At 43.0% G+C, this 8,958-nt stretch overlaps 1 protein-coding gene across 1 annotated transcript in view; it reads left to right on the top strand.

The window, feature by feature from the left end:
- The window catches only part of CNTNAP2 (contactin associated protein like 2), a 1,200,002-nt gene that overhangs the window by 683,384 nt on the left and 507,660 nt on the right, over nucleotides 1-8,958 (top strand). The window lies entirely within an intron of this gene.

Here is an 8,958-nt window from a genome sequence, read left to right on the forward strand (position 1 = left end):
AATCAAGCATGAAAGTCAGATGTTAATTTAATAAAGACTCAGTAGTGTCCCATGAGGCTGGCTGCATTTTGAGAGGGACGCTGGTTCAAGGGTCACTTCTGACAGCTGTAGTCATCATGCTTCCCTGATGTGGAGTGCCGATGTATAAACTCAAGGCAGCTGTCTACCAGAGCATCACTTTGTTACTAAGCTTTGGAAGTTACTCCAAACATTGTGGTCCTTGATGGGGCACGCCCTCCCGGTCTGCGCACCTGCTCAGTTACAGACCAAGAGGCCACGCGGCGTGAGGAGAATGAAAACAAAGGTGGATGGATATTTTACTAGATTTCCTACTAAGTCCAATGATCAGCTGGTTCCCACTCTTGGCCGTCTCTGTTTATGGAATGGGGAGCAGTCTCCCAACACCAGGCTGCCCTCTACTCACAGTGCTGAAGGCATAAGGACCGGTCCTTCCTCTTGAACTCGATTTTATGCAGACCAGCACACTTCTAAGTTCATTTGTCAGTAATGTGTTCCAGGTTCTGAGATAACAATTAATCTTACATTAATTACATTTTAAATGACCCGCAATATGCTGGTACAGCAGCACTTAAAATATCATCAGTAAGACATCGCATACATCATTGTCGAGGGTGGTTTGCTTTTGAGAGTCATGTGACTGATAATTCCTTGAAAAGCACATGGATTCTTAAAACACTTTTTTTATAGTATGATATTTCTGGGTTTTCACCATAGTTGCAGAACTCTTTTATCTAATTATACCAAGAAGAATTATACCAAGAATATGGAGAAAGATCCATTTTCTTCTGTGGCTGTCTTTTTTGTATGTTGTCTATTTCACTAACCTGTCTTCCAGATCTATAAACTTTACATGACACAGTTTCGTTGGTTAATTTTGCGTGTGGACTGGGCCACGGTATGCCCAGATTAAACATTTCCGGATGCGTCTGTGAGGATGTTCCCAGGTGATGTGAGCGTTTGAATCTGTAGAGCAGATCACCCTCCCCAAGGTGGGCGGAGTTTGAATCCGTAAAGCAGATCACCCTCCCTGAGGTGGGCGGAGTTTGAATCCGTAAAGCAGATCACCCTCCCTGAGGTGGGCGGGCACTCTCCAACCCCTCGAGAGCCTGACTGAAACAAAAAGCAAAGCGAGGGAGGATTTATCTCCTTCCTGCCTGCCTGAGGTGGGACGTGGGTCTTTTCCTATATGTATATCCTGTTGTTTCTGTTTCTCTGAAAAACCCTTTCAATTCCTCCAAACCTCTAATGACACAATTATGAACTTTCTCATATAGAGTTATCGCTTGAACCAGTAAAGTCTCCAGAAGCTCATAGCATTATTTATAAATATATAATATGGAAAATTGCCATGTGTAGCTGTGTCACAGGCCATTGCATCTCTGTGGCCATCAGTTTCCTTGAATGTCAAAACAAAGGTGAGCTAGAGACACTGTAAGATCCCTTACAAGTCTAAAATGCTGGTATTCTATGAGTAATGCTGTAGATATTCTGCTTTTTTGCTTTACTCAAATCACACTGACTGGCTGCTGTTGATTTTTATCTCAAAAAATAAGATCATTAGCTCTGGAGGGACCTTCAAGATTATCAGCTCCAACACCTTCATTTTGCAGATAAGAAAACTTAGGGTTTGAGAGATGAAATCACTTCTCAAACTTTCCACAGTCAGTAAGTGGCTGACACTAGATGTCAACTTTCCTGCCAATATAGTTCTCTCTCCTCTATGCCATGAATTTTTTTCCTTGTATTTTTTATTTAAACCAAAGATGTTTTAAAGTAAATCTGATCAACGGGATGCAACTCCTAAACACAGTTATTTTAGAATTCTAAAGCCAGAAAATGGGCAAAGGGAGATGAAAAACAGTGTTGTGTAATGGCACCCAGACAGCCACATTAGCGTTGATCCACAGTACCGGGGACCAAAACGAAATAAGGACAAGCCTGAAGAGATTCAAAGGTTTGGGACAAGGAAGAAATTTAATAAAAATGGAAATAAGACCTAGAAAAGTGCAGCTATGCTTTTGTCATTGACATTCAGTGCCATTAAATTCCTCTTTATTGGGACATTGGTAAAGAAGGGGGTGTGATCTCTTTGTAGACTGAAAGACTTTTTCACCCCAGAATGACAGACTTCATCTTTTTCTCTGCAACTGTAGTTTCAAAACTCTACTTATAATACACATAAGAAAGGAGCAATCTACATCTGTCACTGTTGCTCATAGTAACCACTTTTCCTACATTGCCAGCTTTTCACATCACATAAGCGTTTCAGTCTGCTTCACTTTACCTCATTTAGTCTTCAGTACTCAGTTCTATTCTCCACGTTTTCAAGTGTTTTTGCAACCTCCAGGAATGCTTTTCGAGTTCTCTCCCTGTTCTGTGCAGTGTGGTTTTTTTTTTTTTTTTCTCATTTCATCTACTGCTTGTCTTATGCCTTCACATTTCTTCACAGCCATCCTGATGCATTTCGAGATCTTTAAAAGCATTACTGGTAGAAAATAATGGAGTTGTAACATTTTCCATGTATGCCACAGCCCTACAAAACCAACTAGTATATAGCATTCAGGAATTTTCTTAAAAGAAGGCCTACTAAAACTCAAGCTGCAATTACATGTTAAATTACATAAATAATATGTAATGCCCGTAGGCACTAGTTTAGAAATCAAACGTTCCAATCTGGCGTTTATAAAGTCACTCTAGCTCCCTGTACAGTACAACCTTTATTCTCCAAGGTTTCTATAGAGTCTTGTAGGAATCGTTAAAATTCCTGAGCATGAATCAAATGGGTTGTCAACGGATGATCCAGTAAGTTTGGGTAGGCGGTGTGACTGTCTGGTTATGAGGGGAAAAGGCCCTCCAGCTTCATAGTGGCAGATTCTGTTTTTCAGTCTCATACCCTCGTTCATCCTCCTTATCATTCCATTGCAAACCAACCCACCCCATCCTCCTTAAGTGACAGATTCGATCCCTGATGAGGAGTTGGCCTTGTTCAAAGGCTCTCTCCAGAAGACTTGTTCCCTGGAAGTTACCACAGGAAAAAATAAATTGTGTGTGTGTGTCAGAACATTATTTAGTTTCTAGTCCTGGATAAATATACTGAATGGAATTTCTGCTTCTCATATTATAGTTCAGAAGCTAGAATTCAAAAGTATAGCCCTTATTTACCTTTCAAGGACAAAACAACTTCAAAACAGTTGCAGGGAGAAAGGTAGGATATACAGAAAACTGTCACACTAGACGCCACTATTGTAAAGTTGTTGAAAAGGTTAAACGTCAGAAACAAACATAACTAGGTGGCTTAGAAGTAGAAGTAATGCCTAAATGTTTTCTTTAGTGACCAGATCTTCCTCGTATCGCAAGTACAAGCAGCACGTGAACCCTACTAGACCCCTCCAGTCAGGGCTAATTAAGTCAAAGGGACAACCATTCCATTTTATATTCTCTCTTCTCAGATAAGCAGGTAAAAAACAGGAAGACTGGATTTGGGGTTGTCATCCCTGCGGAGATGCAGTTTTAACACTCCTGACTTCAGCAAGGGCAGGACACTCAACACCACTCCCTTGTTTTCTGCTCCGCAGCAGAAATCCAGAGGTGAACCTATTAGTAAATATTCAGCTTCCGAAGAGTCATGGTCTTTTCCATGGTTAAAAAAGGGATCATTTTGACCCTTTAAACTCATATTTAGCATGATTTTCACACAAAGATATATAGTGATGGCACTAAAATATAAACCAAGGAAACTATTAAAATCTAATCCTTTTTTTTTTTTTTTGAGGAATTAATACTATTTTCCTCTAAAGAATGAAAGGTAGAAAGCATAGATGTGTTAAATGCAGTTCTTCCAATGATCCTGTCCTCTTAAGGTTTCAGAAATTCTTTATGATCATAGTGGCTTCCTGCCTCTTTGTCTCCAGGTCCCATCTTGGGCAGGGAGAGGGGACCACATCACAACTGGTAGGAAGCTCAGTGGGAGGTAAGGGGCCCCTCCTCTCTCTTCTCTTCCCTCTCCTCTCTGGACTCCAGCTTCAGCTCTGACTATGGCTCTGAACTGAACAAGGAGGAAGGAAAGCTTGTTCTCCACCAGAATGTCACATGTGAACAGTCTCCGTTGCCCTCAAGATCAGAGCTACCCACGTTGAGCACATGCTTTGAATTATTTTCAGGTGAAGGCCAGAGGCTTCCACTGAGCCATAGCCTGGAGTTGTAGACCCAACACAGGACCAGACACGAGCATTCTTATGCTCCCATCGTCTGTCTGCCAAAGACCAATTTTATGAACTCAAGAAAACCATGTACTTCCTTTAGGCCTCTTCCCCCCTCTCTGCCAGATGGGACTTGGAGCAGGTGACTTCTGATCTTTCCCAGTTTGTGAGCGTATGAAAACTACATCGTTCCCGACTGAGGACAGCTTAACATATTATCCCTCACAAGGGACGTTTTCCTCTGAAGGAGAGGACAGCAGGAGGTATGTAATGTCCTGAGTGTCCCCCAACCCACCTAACCCCTAGCAGTCTGAGCTCGATGCGTGTCCATGGGAACTGTCTTTCTTCTCTGTCTTCCCAGCAGCTAGTGCACTGGGCGCTCTGCAGGTGTGAGTTACAAATGGGAGTTTCTGGTCTGGGTCTGGATTGAGCAACTCAAAGAAGCACGTTCTCAGCAGGAGACCATGAGACCCAACTCGCAGGTAGAGCAGCCGGACCAGGCCCTGCTTCCCCCACGTGTAAGAGTAACTTGCTCTGGCCGTGTTCACTAGTCATTCATCAGCTAATCTAATGAGTTTGCTGTCAGTTGTAGAACTTTTATCTGATTATTCCAATTCATCACATTTAAATACATTGTTATTTCTGCCTTATCTTCCTGAGGAAGAGAAAACATTAGCTGAGAATTCTACGTGGTAGGATGCGCTAAGCACTTTGCACACTCCATCTTATCTAACAGCACTCTCGAAAGTGGCGAGATAGGAATTATGACACTCGTGACAGGTGAGAAAGCAAACCGTAGAGTCTAAGGAACTTGCCCAGATTCTTATCATGAAGCAGCAACACAGCTGTGACTGGAAATAAGTCTGTCTGTCTCCGGAGCCCATGTTCTTTCCACTACACTGCCCTGGCCTTTTCTTCCCCTACCGAGTAACTCAGCATTAGTTCTGAGGTCACGTAATGGGACTATGGGGGACTTGGGCAAGAAGCAGAGAAAGACTGTCTGAAATGGCTTTTTCTATGGTGATGACACCGATCCAGGGAGAACATTTCGCTGTCCACCCCGTGGTCACAGCACGTATTTTGTTATGTGTTCATGATATAAGCAGCCCCACGGCTCATGGTCCTGTGCAGAGCGGCAGACAGTGTACGAGGCCATCCACATCTTTTGTCTCATTAGGGCCACATTCCGCTCAATTCAGTGAGCAAACTGCAGTTAATGCCTTTTTTGAGTGTTAATGGCTAATGCTTTTTATAAATATATATATAGGTAATCAATTCCTTCTGTTCTTTGTAAAAAAGAATTTTTTTGAAATTTTTTTCGAATTTTTTTGAATTTTTGCACTTAAGATTTTTGACAATTATAAAGTTAAATGAATGACTCTTAATTCTTTTTCTCAAGTGAAGCCAAATACAAAAGTGGTCAGGTACTGATCACTAACTGAACTAGCAAAGAAATGTGTTTAATATGTAATTTTGGAGAAAGAGGATCTGTTACCTGAATTTTTAAAGTTATAAAAAAAGAAACTCTGATTTATTTCCGCTTTTTGGTTACAACTATAGGAAGACACAAATCACTTAGTTGCCATAAATATTAAAGGGGGATCATGGTGGCCCCAAAGCGATGATATAACACGCCTTACAGCTTTCTTCCATCATGAAGTTAGTGAGGCTGGTGACACAGCTTTTCTCATGTCTCCAGGCAGCCCCCTTATTGCATGATTAAAAAGGACAAAGGAAGGAAGGATCGGGGAACTCGGTGGGCAATGTGCACTGTAAAACCTAATCAATTTCCTTCTGCAAGTTTTATTACAGTGAGACTTCTGGAGAAAGAAATTGATTGGGCTTATTCACCTGGGAACCTTTAACGAAACAAAGTGGGTTCTTTTAGTTTTCTGTCCCAACCTATTTTACGGGCCTAGAGCTAAGGAAAAATGAATGATCCTGCTCTGATCAGTTACTTTATTCCGGTTTTTGTGCAAAGCTTAGAGAATTGACAGAACTCAGTGGGAGGGAAAAAGTTATAAGAAAATAGTACAAAAAAGAACAGATCAAATTTAATATAAATAAAGATGAAAGAAAAATAGGAAAATATGTTTTAAAGGAGATGATTTAATTTCATCTCACCTCAGGCAGGCGTATATTTATTGAGCACCTACTATGTGTCTAGCCTTAAAGTAGATTCTGGAAATTCAAAGAGGATGAGCAAACCATCCTAACCTCTGGCATTCAGGGCCCCCCAGTCTAGTAAGAGATACAGATAGAGACAGTTATAAAACAGCCGGGCGGTTCCATGACACAGATGTGGATGGGGAAAGGTGACAGCATAAGAAGGGGGTCCTCAGTCTGCTGGCCAGATGGAGGCGAGTCTTCTAAAGGAACTACGATGTGAAACGAGGCTTACAGTAATACATAGAATTAGGTAAAAAGGTGTTTGCTTCGAGGGGAAAAAAAGCAGAGGGAACAAAAAAAGAAAGAACAGAAACGCTGTATGGAGCAGAAGGATTTTGGAATCGCTCGAGCGTGTCGTACGAGACAAGGAATCTCGGGTGATGAGGTTGGGGGTGAGCACAGCCCGTGACAGAAAACCCCAAGTGCCGTGCAGGCGCAGCGGGTCGGGCCAGGGCAGTAGAAAACCACGAGTCTAGTTAAGCAGAGGATGGTGTGGTCAGATTTACGTTTGGGTAGATGACTCTGGAATGATTATGGAGCATGGATTTTAATAGGAAAGAAACTAGAGACCCGCGAGGATCTCAGAGCTCACCCTTTACACCATAAATGGAGTGTCTGCCAAATTCATTCTGAGGTGACTGCCACTGCCTTAAGTTGTCAGTGAATGATAAAGACAGGAATGATGTGTATATCCAGCCATTAATACCTGTGGAGTTTGACTTTATTTATCCTACTGGAACATACCTTAAATCTCGGCTATTGAATTAGCACATCTGATCGATCATTCATAATTCAATATACACATGGAAGATCTTTCAAGGGGTGCTATTTTAGCTGCTCTTGTTGGAGTTAAAACATTTCCAAATGATGACTCCACTTCAAATGTTCGCATGTATAGAACAATATGGCATGTGAAGAAGGTCATACAGACCCCTGTTAACCGCTATCGCTCAGGCTTGCTGTCATTTGTAGCTCTTTCTCTTTTGGCAAATCACTCCAACACTGAATCTTTGTTTTTGTAAAAAGTGTAGGAGTATATATACTTCGTAAACTATTGACTTTGTGGGGCCACGTTGTGATAGTGACACGAGACACTTGAAGAGAAAACCACGTACTTTTACAAGTCTAGGTGTTTTTAGCGTCATTTGTTGTGAGCGTGTGTGTGCGGGTTCTGTCACTGTCAATGCCCTTCTTTACTACTTTCCCCACTCCCGTGGGGCAACCCCACACATCCTCAGCTCCCTCGGGTGTCAGGTTTCCAATGCCTTTCCCTCCGCAGATGCAAAGTGTAAAAACATGATGCGCGTTACTAATATGTGAAATAAAACCACTGACTTTTTTGATAGAAATTGCAAATCTTGCCTCAGCCCCATCAACCATGAAACTAAAATAGATATTTAAGTGTTCTTATGAAGAGGTAGGTCTAATGGTTTGGGGCAGAGTCCTACATATGGGCGTGACATCAAGCTTATTAATTATGTTTGTCAAATTTTGGGTATCCTTACTTTTTTTGTCAGGGAACAGTTTTTACATTATTTTTACATTGGGATCCGGCAGTGGGGAGGCAGTAATGCTGTGATCCACACACTTCGTGACGCGCGATTGAAGGCTGCGCTGCGGAGAACCAGGCTGGGGAAGCCCAGGTGTCCTTGACTCTTCCCCGGGCTGGTAGGCAGAGCCTCTCTACCCAGAAGGGACAGCGCTTCGGAGTCCCAGTGTCCTGCAGCCGGCTCAGCTCCCCTCCCTGCTGGGCCAGTTCCATCCAGTTGCTGTGGCCTCCATTCCCAAGGTCATTGCTCTGCTTTCGGTCCTCTCTCCTACTGTCGTGCCTTCCTGAAACCTGGGTCACTGCTCTGTCCCCTTCGAGCTTGACAGTATATATAAAAAGAATAAAAATATCCATGTATTTAATTCAGCTTTTCTAGAGGTGAAGCTAGCTGGGAGCACAGTGTCAGCTTAGTGTTCCACGTTGCCCAAGGCTGGCCATCCCTCACGTGGTCTTAGGGCCTTCTCTGCCCCATGACTCGGGTGCCTGTGTAGCTGTGATTGGCATCTCTGCAGAGCTGCACTGCACCAGACCACACTGGACTTCCTCGGAGTCGAAACAGGGAGAGGGCTGAGTGAGGGACTAAGGAAAACTTCCGGCGCCGTACCTGGAGGGGAGGGGGAATGTCTCTAGGCTATCTGTCCTGCCTCAGTGAGAGCTTCCGAGCTCCATCCTGCAGCAGCTTTCAAGTGTACAATACAGTGGTTAACTCTAACCACCATGCCGTGCATTCAATCCCTCAACTTGTTCATCTTATAACTGAAAGTTCGTGCCCTTTGACTAACATCTCCCCATTTCCTCCACCACTCGGCCTCTGGCAACCACCGCACTACTGTTTCTGTGAGTGGACGTTTTCAGATTTCCTATATAAGTGAGATCGCGCGGTGTTTGTCTTTCTCTACCTGACTTAACTTCACTTAGCATAATGCCCTCAAGTTTCATCCAAGTTGTCATGAAGGACCGGATTTCTTTCTTCCTCGTGGCTGAATAATAGTCGTGCGTGTGTGCGTGTGTGCGTGTGTG

Source organism: Pteropus vampyrus, unplaced genomic scaffold (genome assembly GCF_000151845.1).
Source record: "Pteropus vampyrus isolate Shadow unplaced genomic scaffold, Pvam_2.0 Scaffold112, whole genome shotgun sequence".
NCBI classification, from domain to species: Eukaryota; Metazoa; Chordata; class Mammalia; order Chiroptera; family Pteropodidae; genus Pteropus; species Pteropus vampyrus.